The sequence below is a fragment of the Rhodamnia argentea genome, chromosome 11 (genome assembly GCF_020921035.1).
Source record: "Rhodamnia argentea isolate NSW1041297 chromosome 11, ASM2092103v1, whole genome shotgun sequence".
Taxonomy (NCBI): Eukaryota; Viridiplantae; Streptophyta; class Magnoliopsida; order Myrtales; family Myrtaceae; genus Rhodamnia; species Rhodamnia argentea.
In genome coordinates this window covers 1091610-1107121 of record NC_063160.1, presented here as the reverse complement: position 1 = coordinate 1107121, position 15512 = coordinate 1091610, and the positions used below count along the sequence as shown (strand labels likewise).

The window sequence follows — 15512 nt, the reverse complement described above, 5'->3', positions numbered from 1 at the left end:
TGATTTCCTATACACAAAAAATTTCATATTGGTACATTTGTGATAATTTACCATAAATTAATTCTTTAATCACAAAAAAACTCCAAACCGGTATACGTAATAAATTTACCTTATGTTAGTTTCCGTTAGATTGAGTAAACACCATGAAAAATCTTAAACAGATATACCTGTGACAAATGGAGGATAAAAATCTCAAAGTGGTACACCGTCAATTATTACGTGTCTTCTAACTCGCAATCTGGTAGTAAAATTAACGAAAACTAACGGGTATACCGGTTTGGTTAGGACGTAGAAAAATGTGCTTATAAAATTTATTTACCACGAAACTCAATAAGAAAATCAAATTGAGCACCCGAATCCGACCCACATCTTCAATTTGTTTCATCAATTATAACTCGCGACATTTCTCAAATTTCTAGAATCTAGAATTCATTTGGATCAACATGGAAGTCCTCTCAATTGTAAATCTAAGAAGAAAAAAAGCGATCAAAACCTTTGATTAATCTCCTCGCGAGTGGAGATGATCTGTTGCTTCTTTTAACAGTCTTCTTCCTATCTTTTGCATCTTGAGAGGCCAATTTAGCAATTCTTTGGTGGAAGATGGGTATCCACAAAAGTCAAGATGAGCATGTGGGTGTGGAATAGAGTGGTGCAAATGAAAGCCGAGAGTCTCGATTTGATTGGTAGCGAACCAGAGGGAAATTATCCGATTAGTCATGTATTATTATACGGAAGTCAATTCAGTTCTAAATATTTTAATTTTGTCAATTTTTGGCCCGAACTTTTGCATAAAATTCAAATGTAGTCCTTGGAGATTTCCAACATGGCGATACATCACGTTGGACAGCCGACAATAACTGGACCACTACATTTGTAATTTTCGGCGAAAATTTATTGGAATGGCAATATTGGAATTTCGCACGAAGTTTAGAACAAAAATTGGTAAAATTGAAAAGTTTAGGACTGAATTGGCATATGCACAATCGGGTTAGGAATGATTGGTTAATAATTTCCCCGTAAATAAATATTTCTTTCGCAATTAATGATTTAAAAATATCCTTAAATTTATAATTAAAACTTGGGCAACAGTTGTGGCATCAAGGTTGTTACACTTAAATCCGAGGCAAATGAACATCCTTATCCACTCCTCTCTTTCTTTTTTTCAATGTGAACTTAGCATGCGAAGGCCGAATCTCTTTGTCCAAGTATTTTGCGTGGTCGATGGGGCATCTCTTTCTTAAGTTAGTGTAAAAAATATGGACATGGATAAGGATTTTATATCTTCCTAAGGAATAAAATCTGCTTTTTTTTTTCTAAATAATTGGTATTTAAAAGGCGTGGAATAATTGGAAAAAAAAAATCCAAATTACCTTTGTCGGTGGCATATGTAAAACATATGACATCAGAAAGCAACAAATTCAATTATGTGTGGACGGAAAATTCCAATTTTGTGAATTATTTATCTGTACTTTGGGTGAGTGCTTTTTACTAGCCATTGTCCAAGATGTGACTGACCTATGTGTTGTACCTACCCTAGGCTAAAAAAATTGGTGATTAATTTGATTCTATCAAATTATACCAGCCTGGAAAATATAAGTTGAAGAGGACCCAGCATGAAAATAAAAATTATTCTGGTTCTACTGTATGAAGATTCCTTCATGGATAACTACAAAAAAAAAAAAAAAAGAAAAAACTACCCTGAGCTTTGCCCTAAAATTACACTTGAGATCTCCTAATTGTCAAACCCTTCAATTTGCACCCTAACAATCTATGCTTTACATGCTCATCCTCACTAAAAATCGGTTCTGTAGATATAAAATTATGCACGTGGTCAAGGAGGCGTGCATGAATTTGTGGAAATTAATCGAATCGAAAGGTTCAAACGACTTTATTTTATTATATAGAGAAGTTCACATTGGTCCAACTCCAATGAGGATGGTAAGTTTTCGGGCTCATGACCGATCACGTCGGATGAGTACTTGTAATTTGTAACGCTAGCATACAAAAAGAGTTGGATGTGAAATTTAATTACCATGTTTCGGTGTTCTTTTTAGGGTTTTTGCACAACTAAATGTGCACTAGGGTCAATACGTCTGCCATGACATGTGAAAAATCGAATTTGAGAAATCAATATCATAGATTAAGTCCATCTCATAAGTTCACATATCAGTTGGATTTTTTTATTTTTTATTTTTTGATCGTCGAATTATTTTGTACTCCTTTCAACCTTTTTGAAGACATGCTTGTTTGTTTGCTCCACGTTTGTGTTTTGTCAATGGGCAGCTAACGACAGACCACTACAAAGTCACGTCCTCCTTCCTTCCAACATCATTAATTATTAACGGAACGGCAATACATAAATTACGCCTCATAATCTAAACTAATCTATTCAGATTTATTTAACAAAAAATAAATCATTCAAAAAATATTCTAAAAGTTCCGTTGGCTTCATTTACAAAAAAATAGTTATTATAAATCACAATCTATGCCTAGTAATTTCCGTAGATAACAAAACTGCGTTTCATTTGTCTAACTTTTTTTTTAGGTTTTAGAAATTATTGTTCAGGAAAACATTTTCAAACCGTCGAGTTTCCACCAAACAAACGGAATTTAGTGTGTTCATTTTCACTTTTTGTTTTGATTTTATAGTTGAGGAGCTTATGCATCTTTACGGGGAAAATTATCAAAAAAGTCTTAAACCTTTCGCGCTTTTGCCAATTTAATCCTAAACCTTTTAACCTTTTGCCGATTCAATCTATTGATTAGAAATCGCTGCCATAGACGCATGGCCGTCCTACATTTTGACAATGTCCCCATATCTTTACACTATAGGTATGAGCATTATACAATGAAACTATTCTTTTCCCCTAATTTAGGGCTAGTGACATGACCCATCTTAATGTCCATTCTGTCATCAAACAATCTGATATTTTCCAAATCCAAGATACCTGACCTCTAATGTTGTGGCCCACCTCCAATATAAGAAACATGTTAACGAGTCCAAAAAAAGTGACTTGCATGTCGTTTGACTTTGATGAATGATGGCTTCCCCTAGTTTTTATCCTTAGAGGGGGAGAAAGCACAGTGTGCTGGCTAAAGTAAAAGGCTCTCAAAAGCAGTCAATTAATGTCGTTTCACCTCAAAATTGGTGGTCCAGACACACAAAAATAAATAAATAAATAGCTGGCTTTGCTTAAAAAACCCAAAAAAAAAAAAGATTAAAAGGAGGATTAGGCAGTTAATGAAATCCTCCTTTAAGAAAATATGATAAATGGTCCACAGCTCAATAGGTCAAAGGCAATTATTCGAGTATTATCTTGCTTGGGCGACTTCCACTTGGGGACGTGTCCTCTTGCTTACTTCTAGATTATCCATACGACAACACAACTAATTTTATCTATACACGGCCTCTTATATATAGACACACACACGCGGCCTCTTTTATCAGAAAACAATCATCAATTTTCACTCTAGTCCCAAAATCTGTCCACGAGTTCAAAAATTCGCCATTGGTTTTTTTTTATAAAAAAATTATCAATATCAGAAGTCCTGTTGTGTTTTTCCACACGATAGGTGGGGGAATTGATGAGGAAACATGTTCCGATAATGAACTCTAGCTGGCCATGATGCCAATAATTTTGAAGAAACTAGTGGCTATTTTTCAAGGCATGGACATATTTGGGATTAGAGCGAGAGTTAGGGATGTTGTTTAGGTAAAAAAGGTCCGGGACAAAATAGGGGTTGAACCTAAGTTGGTTTTTATTTATTCATCACGGAATTAGGCCTCCAATCTATTATACCGTGAAAACCCTAATGTAAAGGGTGAAACGAGAGAGACATGCACACTTGTTTGGTACCTAATTATGGAAATTTTTTGACTGCTATGTCAACCCTCCATCTAAGATATCAACTGACATATCAAACATAGCTTGGTGTCTACAAACAAAACTAATCTCTTGTCAAGATTCGATGAACCTACATGAACCCCAACAACACATCTTGAGTTCATTTGATGCGTCGTTTTCTCACTTGGACATGGAGCATTCGCCGATTTTTGTCTAAATCCCACTCGAATTCCAAAAGATTCCCACACACTCCCAAGCAATCAAACCACATTTGGTCCACATGATTTCAAATCGGTTGTTGATTGCCCCCCCTTGTCCTCTTTCAAACTTGGCCTAGCAAGTGGGGCTGTACGATGAACTTCATTTCGTTATCGTCCCAACTAAATATTAGGGATTTTTCCAGCTCCGAAGGCCGGTGGGCCCCACGTGATATTTACAGTAAGTTTTATCGAAAAAGGCAGATATGACCGTCCCGATGTTTGTCTAAAGATGACGGTCGTTGAATTGGATATATGTCCGCTAATCCATTTACAGAATTCATCGTATCCTGTATCGCATAGTTATCAGTCTTGACTAAAGCTTCGATATGCAAAAGGTTGGGAGCAGGAAGGCGAAGGCTTCTTTGCATTTCTACATATGATGACAAACACGTTGTGTCAATCTGATTGGTTTTCGCGTATCGTACTAAGAAATTGACAAATAATCATATATTCTGGATATTAGAAGGGATAAAAGAGGATGCACCATCAGCTTTAGTGGTCCTTAACATAGCTCTTCAAAGAATGCAACACTGTAATCCACCAAAGTCGAAGGGAAAGACAGGTTGGACTCACACTCCTTTGAATGGACAGGTAAATTTTTTTTTTTCATCTATTTAAGCAGTAATTTCCAACTGGCGACAATTAATACCTGCCAAATATTATCCTCTCAATCATCATCTACTATGTCATGGTTGTTCATGATCTGATGCACGAATCATACTCAATCTTCATCTCCTATTTCAGAGCTAAGTCAGATTATCTGTCCATCACAATTCTTAAAAAAAGAAGAAAGAAAGAGAATGATCAATACTACCAATAATATAGAAGAGTTGCGCAGAGAAAGGGTTGCTTTTCAGGGATCCTTCTCGGCATTGCCTCCGGCGAGGTTCGATGTAGACATTCGAGCTGATCTTCGTTGTCCACTTATGCGATGTTCCGGTTAGAAACCCTGAATAATCAACAGTAGCTGCAGCAACAATAATAACAGAGAAGAGTTACGCAAGCGAAGAGTTGCTTATTCCTGATCGTTCTGGGCATTAGCCTCCGGTGAGGTTCGACGCGTCGGTACAGACATCCAAGCCGATATTCATCGTTCACTTACGCAAGGTTTCCGGTTAGAAATCCCGCTTCGAAGTTCAACCCGAGTATCCTACATGACAGATACGATATGAAAAGAAGCAAGAGGAACCCAAGATCTATCCATTAGAGCTTAATTTGGGGGAGGATCTTGATTACAGTTCGCATCGCGAAAACACCATGTATCTACAGCACTCAGATCTGGGTCATCCCGGCAATATAAATATGTACATCAACATCGACTCAAAGTGTACTAAGTACACATACAGAACCTAAGATAGGATACGAGTTATGTATTTCACATAATTGAAAACCTAATTACAGCCCCCCCCAAAAGAAGTAAGAAGCATGAGAATCATGACGGTTTCAGTTCTGGCCGGTGATGATTTTCTTGATGACTTGTCCTCTCGGGGGTGGTAGGTTGCCGAAGGATGGTGCAGGATGGGGCCTCCCATTCGTAGGCGGTGGCTTTGATGACTGACCGCTCATCTTCTTCTTCTTCCTCGTCCTCTCGCTACTTGAGTAGTGTTGTGGGTGAGTTGAGTTTGGCGGGCGCTGCTGCTGAAGAGAGCTCAAAGAGGGCTCGGCAACCACTGGTTGGAATTTATACACGAAGGCTGCCACAAGTTGGAGTAGTTTACACAACCTTCTTTCTTTCTTGTTTTCCTTCAACCCCACGTGGTTTAAGATCTCTCTCTCTCTCTATCTCTTTGTTTCCGAAGCTCCTAATCACCACATGCCAAATAACTCAAGCTGAGCATGTGAAGTGGGTCAATCATTAATTATGATGCCGAGACGACACCGTAGAAGGCTGGTCGTATTGGAGTCCGAAGAATTCGAACGGGTTGCTCTAGCGATACTGGTGATCATCTTTTGTTCAAAGAGGGGTGCTGCTACCATGACAGTGTAACAGTGTTACGGCAGAACACTAGGCATAAGATCGGATGTGAGTGCCATTATGATTGATATATATTTTTTGTCATTCATAATATTTGCGGTTGAGATTGTACCGTTATACTTTTACATCGTCAACTTTTCAAATCCCATGTCGGTACTAATGCGTGTTTGGAGGGAGAGTTATCCAAAAAGTCCTAAATCTATTGCACTTCAGTCAATTCGGTCTTAAACCTTTTAATTTTTGCTAATTGAGTCCAACACTTTTAAAGGTTTTGCCAATTAAGTCCTAAACCTTTTCACGTTTTGCCAATTGAGTCAATCCGGTCAATTTTAGCTGAAAATCGCTAAGTCGTTCTATATGGAATGGTCGGCGCCGATGTAGATAATATTTTATTATTTTTTAATTTTCCAACGAGAGGTGGCCTCCCTCAAAACCCGGGCAATGAAGTCGCAACCCTTGCCTATGATAGACGAGGGCCTGGCGACCTTCGCCTACTGGCCGGCAAGACCCTCACCTGCCACAACAAAGAAAAATAAAGAATAAAAGGAGAATAGAGAAAAATAAACAAATAAATTAAAAAGAATATAAGAAATTTGAAAAAATATTAAAATATTATTAATTGTGCACGTCGGCGCCACATCAGTATTGCATAGATGACATGTACCTGCGGTAGCGATTTTCGGTCAAAATTGATTGGATGGACGCAATTGACAAAAAATAAAAAATTTAAAATTGAATCGACAAAAAGTGTAATAACTTATCGGACTATTTTCTCCGTGTTTGGAGGGAGACTGTCGTGTAGAGTGAAAAATAGTTAGATGATGGGAGAGCTCCGAACACCTCATACATGTGACCGGAACTTCAATGTGTCTAATTCAACACATGACATACATCATGATCGTTTTGAGTGCACTTAAATGTGGGTTACTATTAAATTGAAAAGTCAATGTTCAAAATTCTTTGCGTTGCATCGCTGACTCTCATTAATACAGGATGAGCTTTAATTAGGGTTAGTGGTACTAAGCTATCGTAAACATCTCCCACAACGTGTTTTTTTTAGCAATTGCAGCTATATATAGATGCACATACTAAAGAATTATAGTCAGATAATTATGACATGTATATTGATCACAACTTCTAATCAAGTTGGACGTGCTCATCTCATGAATCATTCTAAAAGTTCCTTTTATCTAAGGTAAAAATTAAATAATTCATCAATCGTAGGCCTTTTATGACAAAGAAGATAGATTGAGCACGGTGGAAGTCATAAATCAACCGTTATCCAATCATGCCATGCACACATTTTATTTTGGTTAGACGAGCCTTCCAGGTTTTCAAAAATGTGCAATCAAATCGTCGGCGCACTTGTCGACGTCAAAATAAGGCGCTTTCGTTCGATGACTTGATTCAATGTTTTTGCAAGAAGGTGGAGGGTTTTTTTTGCTCAGTAAGTGGAGAGCTTCACCGGCCAAAAGTAAGATATTTCCTTGAAACAAGATTAATCAATTGGGCAAACGTTTCCTGCCCGAACGAATAATGTGACGGAAGGGATGACGAAGCACGGTGACGTCGGCAAGACGTGTTTGGAATAAAATGCAAGTTGCATGAATTTTTGTTGTCTTTATTTGTTACGTGGCTCTTCGTTCGCCTCTCGATTTTATTTAATTGTCTGGACGTTGCTTTCTCCCCCACATTTTGAAAGTTTAAGGGAATTTCGTGCATTGAATTCAAGATTCAATCACGCATTCATTCGTTCTTTCAACGCACTGTTCCGTTCTCTCACTAGAAAAATGTTGAATGAGCAATAATTTAGTCATGGTGGAGACCCACCATGTTAGATTTGAGTGGATCTTTTCCCCCTAAGATGAACCTTTAAGATGGAAAAATTATCCGTCCAATCTGGAACCTATTACGTCGATATTAATTTGATCATAATTTTTTTTTTTAATTTGGCTCATTCATCCCTATGACTTTGCACGAAATTTCTATGTAAATCTACTTCGCTGATGTGGCGGTTCAGTCATCACCGATAATCTGATTATATATTAAAATTTCTCTCAAAGTTTTAAGACTAAATTGGTAAAGTAGGATATAATAGTTTAAGATAGATTTAGCATCTGTAGCGTAGGTTTAAGATTTATTGTACAATTTTCCTCAAAGAGGGTAACGTCGAATCGTAATTATGAGTTTCCAGAAAAGAAGTGATCCATTTGGGTTTTTTGGGGGGGTGTTGGGTGTGGTGGGTGTTTGGCATCGAACCATGTTCAAAACCCTAGCTTTTATTTGATTGAGCTCTTTCTTTGTTATCATCTTTTGATTAGTCAAAGTTCACTTTTAATTCGACCAAAAAAAAAAGTTCACTTTTAAACTTTCCAAGAGATGGTTGATTGGAATCTTTGCCTTCCAGAACGTTTGAATTATATTATATTTTGAACCATCCCAAGATCAAATCTTATCTTAGGTTAGGACATAAGGATTAGTTTCATTCCCTTTTAAGTTGGTCAACTTTAACCCGAACATTATTTGCGTGTATATTTTTTCGTAGTGTAAGAACACCGTAAACATGTTATTAAAAGTTTAAATAATTGAGTAAATGTATGATTTGTTATTTGGGTGTCTGAATGTATTGTTGTAAAATCTTTTTAATCTAGTATGAATTATCATGATGTGCTTGAATATTTCTAGCAAATACCCACTTATATATATAAATTTACTTTAGTGAAGTACTTGCAAACCATCATAATACTTTCAGAATCCTAAAAAGCAAACCTTAGGAACCTTGTACCGTGCTGCCTAACTGATGACATATCTCGTGTGGAGAGAATTCTTGATTACTAGCATAATTTATTTTAGCGAAACACAATCAAACCATCATAATACTTTCGGAAGAATCCTAAGAAGCAAACCTTAAGAATCTCGTGCCGTGCTGCCTAATTGTTGACATATCCGGTGTGGAGAGAATTCTTGACTACTGGTATTTTGATGATGTGGTTGGCTTAACATGCTTGTTAACCTCGAAATTATCAATTATAGGTGGGGTGAAATAGTTACGACTAAAATTGAGTATTTCGTGGCGGGCGCGAGACCTCAATGTGAACAGGTGGGTATGGCAGTTGAAATTGGGACTGTTGACTTCCCCATTGAACGTGAAAGAAGAAAAAGAAAGGTAAAGACAAGTTGTACGTATGTCTGATTCTTCTGGGGCTGAATGACCGCCATTACTTAAGTTCACACACGTGCACCCACGAAAAGAAAAAAGTAAAGTGAAAACTTTCTGACCAAGTTTTGGTGGGTCGAACCATGCTGATATGAGGCATGATTCACTGAGAATGGACATCAGATCGGCTCTTTTGACTATCCTCTTCTAGGGCAACTTTTTCTTCATATAGCACTTGATCCATTATCATTCGGTTCGGAAAGTTTGATGATGCCGGGGGTGATTCTAGGTTACTGATCTTGATATTACTTGGCCAAAAGAGTACTTATTTCGAGTAATTTCTGTTATTTTGAAAGTGTCTTGCTTGTGAGTTCTCATTTGACAAGAAAGTTATCAAAAAAGTCCTAAATCTGTATTACGAATGCCAATTCAGTCATAAATCTTTTAGCTTGGCCAATTCGGTTCTCACACTTCCGACAATTTGCCAATTTTGTCATTTCGATTAATTTTGATTGAAAATCGCTAACGTGGTTGTTGGTCGTGTCATATAAAGCTGCCGGTCTTGATGTTGATAATTTTTAAAATTTTAAAATTCTTTCTTCTTATTTTTTTTTTTCATTGGCCCTCGCCAGCAACTAGTGAGGGCTTGCAGGCTTTGCCTAGTGGCTGGCGAATTCTCACTAGCCACAATGACAAAAAAAGAAAAAGAAAAAAGAATTCAATTTTTTTTAAAGTGCTACAAATTGTCCATGTCGGCGCCGACAATGCCACTTAACATGCAGACATCCATGTTGGCAATTTTTGATTGGAGATATTATATTAGCAAATTGTCCAAATGTCTAGAACTAAATCCGTCAAATTGAAAAGTTTAGTACCGAATTGGCATTCCTATAAGGATTTTGCCCGGTAAATTTCCCCTCATTTGAGCTCCCTCGTGAGCATATAGTTATATTAATGTTTCATTTGATGTAAAATTCCATTTTAGTCGTAGTTGATCCCATTTTTTCTGCTATTTAGATAGCAGCAAGCAAGCCCGTTAGAAAAATATATCCTGTACTCAACCTAGGATATACTACATCATGGAATATTGCTGAAACTGTTTTTATCCTTTTTCCATAGCCTTGCCAGTCCTCATATTGGTATTTAAGCAGCTCTATCTCAAGCCATCGAATGAGCTAGATCACTATCGTAGTTATTGAGCATAAGATATGCTAGAATAAAGGGTAGTCTAGCCCCCTCTTGTTTGATCTAATATTAACTAGGCTCCGAATTCATTAGGTCCTTGGTTCAACCTTCGTAGTGGTCCTCTCTTTCAATAAAGCGGAGTGGGGCCATACTTGCTTAGAGTGCTCCTGACGTGTGCGATTTTCGAGGATAAGATCTCTTCTGTCTTCTGTGTCTTTTTGTGAACAAGTCTTCTGGTAATAATAATAATAAAAGAAGAAGAAGTTTTCTTAAGGTGGATTAAAGTAGAACCAAAATTCCGAGGCCATGGAATACCTATAATCTCGTATTAAGGTAACATAGGAGAGAGTATCAAATGTGTTTTCGGATTCGATGTTTGCACTTGATGACGGATCTAATCCACATGCACATAAGTGAGTCCTTTCACAATATACTACAGTCGAATCTCATGGGACCTGAACCCAACCAACATCACAGAATTTGCTCTAACGAATCATAACAACATCTTGATTTCACCAAGTTGATTGATGTCCATGGAAGTTAAACTAAGGATCTTTGGAACGTCCACTAACTGCGCAGAAAGCTTTAGGGGATTTTTCGACATGAGTAACACGTGTGTTTCGAGCTGATAATCGAATTAGGGTTTTTCTGTGATGAGAAATGTCCGAGAGACCTGATAAAAGTCTTTGAAATATTTAATGTTGTCTTGTCGGGCTTCAACGTTGGCAGATAATGCTCTCCAGAAACCACGACTCGCGGCTGCTTTTGACCGTCTTTTGCTTTCCATCTCTTTCGTCCTTCCTTTTTTCCTTTCTGGGTGAAAACGGTGTTGGTGGTGGCCAGTGGAAGACGAATCTTCACGAATTATCAGCCTCTAAAATCCAGTCGCCAGTCAATACGCGAGTTCATCTGACCATCACGTATCCACATCCTATGCATCTCTCGTCTTCGTCTCATTTGCTTTTTGTTGATGTTTTTCCGGCAGGGAATTGATGTTCGATAAGCTCTATGATTCGACACACATCCGTCCGCATTGTTTTACCAGAGAGCCCATGATGACTCAGAGCTTCGTTCCGGGGGCTAATGTTTACCGCGTCCGGAGGATCGTGTCGGAACCGCATCTCTGATCAGTAGATTGTAAGTTATGTATATCACCACAAGCAAATTCAACTAGAAGTAAATTTTGGTGACACCCGTATTTGGTTAACCCGCCAATCAAAAGCCTTGCTAGAGGAAGCTTTCTCATTTGTTTTTTCCTGATAGAGAAGGCCGAAACAATCCCCTTTTGTAAGTCTTGTTGGTTAAAAGAGATTTGATCCGACTCTCAACCGTGCCCGAACCGGTGAGGGCGGTCCTTGCTTGAGGCCGGCGACCTCCGCCAGATATCTATAAGGCTTGGCGATGGCTGGCGGACGGAAAAAGAAAAAAAAAAGGTAAAGAAGGAAAACAAAAGAAAAAAAAAATAAATACGAAAATAAATGAAAACTCAACAAAATGAAAAATTATCCACGTCAGCGCAATTCGTGCCACGTAAGATGGTCTACGTCATCGTCGGTGATTTCCGGTTAAAATTGGCTAAAGTATAAAAAAAATTTAGGACTGAATTGGCAAAAGTGTAATTAGTTAGAACTTCTTGGACGATTTTCCTCTCGACCTCATCTCCCTTAAATTAGGCACGACTTGGATCAATTATATTTTTTCCCTATAGATATAAAAGAGTAAAAGAAGAATAGATAGTATAGCCACGGATCTTCTGCATTAACAGAAAAGAGATAGTCCTGATTAAACAAGTGTTTTGCCTGTGAGCGACATTCCCCTATTAGTACATAGTCACATGAACTTTAAATTGGTTTGTAAACCCGTTTCGGTTCCAGATTGCATCATTTGCGTCTCTTCTTTGTTTTCTGCTTTTGCGAACAGTTGCTCTCGAAATGGAACAAAACGGTTCCTCAAGACGCTAAGTGAAACCGTGAAATACCTGTAATCTCATGTTCAAGGCAACGTCCGAGAGGAAATCGTCATGTGTTTTAAACTCGATGTTTGCACTCGATGACCGGGCGACAGTCGGCTCTATTGCATTCGCATAATCTATCCATATTGCTCAAGTTCGTTCTGGAAACCGACACCGCGTGGCTGCTTTCGACCGCTCTCCCCGATCTCCTTCGTCCTTCTTCCTGTGTACCGGTTGAATGGTGGTTGTGGTGTCCGGTGAAAGGCCGAATCTTCACTAATTATACCGATATCTGGATCCCATCGTTAGTCAAACATTTATCTATCACGTATCCACATCCCATACATTTCTTATCTTCTTCTCACGTTGAGTTCTCATTTTCCTGTCACGTATCCACATCGGCGCGACCCACACGGACATGGAACGGGTTGAGCGGGAGGAAACTGCTCCCCGATGTTCACGGTGAAGGAGGAGATGGAGCGAAAGGGCCTGCCGGAAGCTTATGAGGAGGATGGGGATGTGCACGATGGTCCCAGAGATGCGATGCTCCCAAACGATAAAGAAATGTCAAATAATATCACGAACAATCTCTAACAAGAGTGATTAAGCATCGTTAAATCAAACTATGTCGCTAATTCTGGACCAATACTTTGTTGGAAAGTTTCGAAAACAATGAGGTTGCTAACCGTTTGCTTCGCTAAACCAAACAGGGACAAGTAAACATGAACTTCTAAGGGAAGGGACAAGTTTACTTCCCATCCTTCAACATTTGTAGTTACTTTGCAAAGTGATTGAAAAACTTACGCTCGCATTAATTTAATGCTTGATCTCTCAAGTTAGAGTTAAATCGATCGTTATTTGCCGATGGGACATTATGTTTCTCTCATTTCCATCGCAGGTTGGAGGAAACTTGCAAAAATGGAGTCGAAGTTATGTACATCGCCACGAGCAAATTTAATTAGAATTATAATTTGGTAATGTCCATATTCGTGAAAAACCTAATAAAAAACCTATTTGGAGGAAACTTCACAGGGGTTAGCTCCGGTCCCGGTCCAATTCGGTAATCGGACCAAACTGGCCGATTTCGGGTGGTTCTCGGTTTCCAAAATTTGAAACCGGTCCGATTCCCTGTTTTGCTCAAGGAACCGAACCGAACCGAACCGAACCGAACCGAACCGGCTACCCTCGGGCTCGAACTCTTCAGTTCATTCTTCCAACTCCCTCGCGTTTTACGTTTCATCTCTCTCAGCAGAGAACATGAAATCTACTCATTCTAATACGTCATCCTTCCGACATGAGCACCAAGATATAAGTAGAGAACACACAGTCAATACTCATGGCCAAAAACAAATACTAAGCAGGCAGTGGTAAGTGGTAATTGATGGCCAATACAAACTACGTTCATTTAGATCAAATCGAAAAGATTATGCGTCTGCTATTCCCGTTGGGCACTAACTCCATAACAAGCATTCTACTGCAGTTTCTTCAGGAAGTCTTCATTGTCGACCAAGGAAAAAAAATGAAAAAAAATTAAAAAGTCTTCAGCCAGTCCCGGTCCAACCCCGGGAACTAGACCGGGACTAACCAATCCGGTGAGGTCCAATTCCCGAGTGGATATGGTTGGGTTCTGATTCTATTTACTGCGAACTGGCCTAGTCCAGTCCTATTTCTGATTCTAGGCTGGGAAGTGACCCAAATTGCAATTGATCACTTCTAAAACATCATCATTTTCTCTAATGGAGACGGTGGAAAACATGTTCCTTTTGTGATTGGAGATGCTCTCTAGCATTATACTTGAATTAAGAATGTAGAACTCTTCTTGCCCAAAAGAGAATTGATTCAAATAGAAAGTTCCGGCAAAAACCTAAACATGGTCGGTTTAAGGCATCGATACTCAAAACTTTTACATTATATAGATGGCTCGTTTCTACCATATCTCTCTTAACTCAAGCATGACTTTGATAAATTGGAGAAGTTAACATTTGTCGTAGACCTGATGATGGATCTAGCGGCCCATGAGCTTGCCTAGGCACGGGCCAAGCCACAAAGGGTCCGAAGGCATTTTGGGCAGGCTCGGACGAGGGCATTTAGCAAAAAAACTCGATTTGGGTAGAAGGTTTACGTATACAAACTTAGTGATGGGCAGTTCTGGGCAAAATTTCATGCTTGATTTCAAAGTCCGACCCGATCCCGCTCAATGATCACTATACTTTGTCGTGACTAGACCAATTCAGTGGGCGGAAATATTTTGGGCTCAAGTGGTGTTGTTGGGTTGGGCCCATAAAGAAGTTATGGGCCTCGACAAGTCCAATTGGGCCAAACAACTATGCTCTATGCAAATTGTGACGGCCATGAAGCCATCTGAACAAAAGGTGACCTACGACTTGAAAATAGTAAACGACATCCAAAGAGAATACGAAGACCAGATGTGCATGGTTGCGCAACGGCAAACCGGCCTTCTTTCTGGTTAGTTCCTCTTAGGAACTGGAATGCTTCGGTTTGTCAAAGCTCGGACTCGCTGCTGGACCCGCAGCGCTGGTTGGTACTTTGGCAATAACTTGCCCTGCCGCCCTGTAGCGAACCCCACAGACGATGCCAAGCGTTTGCGGTCCGTGAGGACCCTCCCTCCTTTGTGGCGGGACAATCTGTATTGAGAAAACTTCCTTATAGATTTTGAAGCTGACTAAACAATCCTTAATTTCGAATTTGAAAAATGCATCGAAGCATTCGTATGCAGGTAATACTTGAGAAAAGAAGAACATATTTAATGTTGTTTATGCTTTCATATTCTCCGAGTTGAATTATGTAACTATAGTTTAACGCAGTAACTTCGTGGATGTTATCTTTAAAATCGGTAAAATCGCATGAATATATTCATAAGTCATGTCCTGGATATGTTAAGGAACTGGAATGCGACTATTCTCAAGACATTTGATGTCTTTAAATTCTATTTTGAGTATTAGACACGGATTCGGACTCATAGTTAGATTCAAACACAGGCTAGTGAGTATCATGCTCAGATTGAGAGGTAGATTATTTCTATCATAATGACTAGTGATTTGACTTGGATTTCAATTTTGGAAAGTATCAATCTTGAAGATTATCTCGCAACACACATATTACTACAAGACATCCGATT

At 38.8% G+C, this 15512-nt stretch overlaps 1 long non-coding RNA gene across 1 annotated transcript; it reads left to right on the top strand.

Moving 5' to 3' along the window:
• Window positions 1–5433: 5433 nt before the first annotated feature.
• On the top strand, window positions 5434–15001 carry LOC125312811. Its single transcript, XR_007196882.1, has 4 exons — window positions 5434–5561; window positions 10681–10685; window positions 11408–11416; window positions 14991–15001. It is a non-coding gene; the product is annotated as an uncharacterized LOC125312811 (long non-coding RNA).
• Window positions 15002–15512: the final 511 nt, after the last annotated feature.